We start from the raw sequence: 440 nt of genomic DNA, 5'->3' as shown, positions 1-440 counted from the left end.
CCAGATGTGGCCTCCCCAGGGCAGAGCAGAGGGGGAGGATTACCTCCCTCGACCTGCTGGCCACGCTCTTCTTGATGCCCCCCAGGATGCCATTGGCCTTCTTGGCCGCAAGGTTACATTTCTGGCTTGTGGGCATCCTGTTGTCCATGAGGACTCCCAGGTCCCTTTCCACAGAGCTGCTCTCCAGCAGGTCAGCCCCCAACCTGTACCAGTGCATGGGGTTATTCCCCCCCAGGTGCAGGATCCTGCACTTGCCCATGTTGAATTTCATTGGGTTCCTCTCCACCCAACCCTCCAGCCTGTCCAGTTCTTGCCGGATGGCGGCACAGCCTTCTGCTGTGTCACCCACTCCTCCCACCTTTGTGTCACCAGCAAAGTTGCTGCGGGTACCCTCTGTCCCCTCACCCAGGTTGTTGATGAATATATTGAATAAGGCTGGA

The sequence above is a fragment of the Charadrius vociferus genome, unplaced genomic scaffold (assembly GCF_000708025.1).
Source record: "Charadrius vociferus isolate BGI_N301 unplaced genomic scaffold, ASM70802v2 scaffold407, whole genome shotgun sequence".
In the NCBI taxonomy this organism is placed as follows: domain Eukaryota; kingdom Metazoa; phylum Chordata; class Aves; order Charadriiformes; family Charadriidae; genus Charadrius; species Charadrius vociferus.
This window is presented reverse-complemented; position numbering follows the sequence as displayed.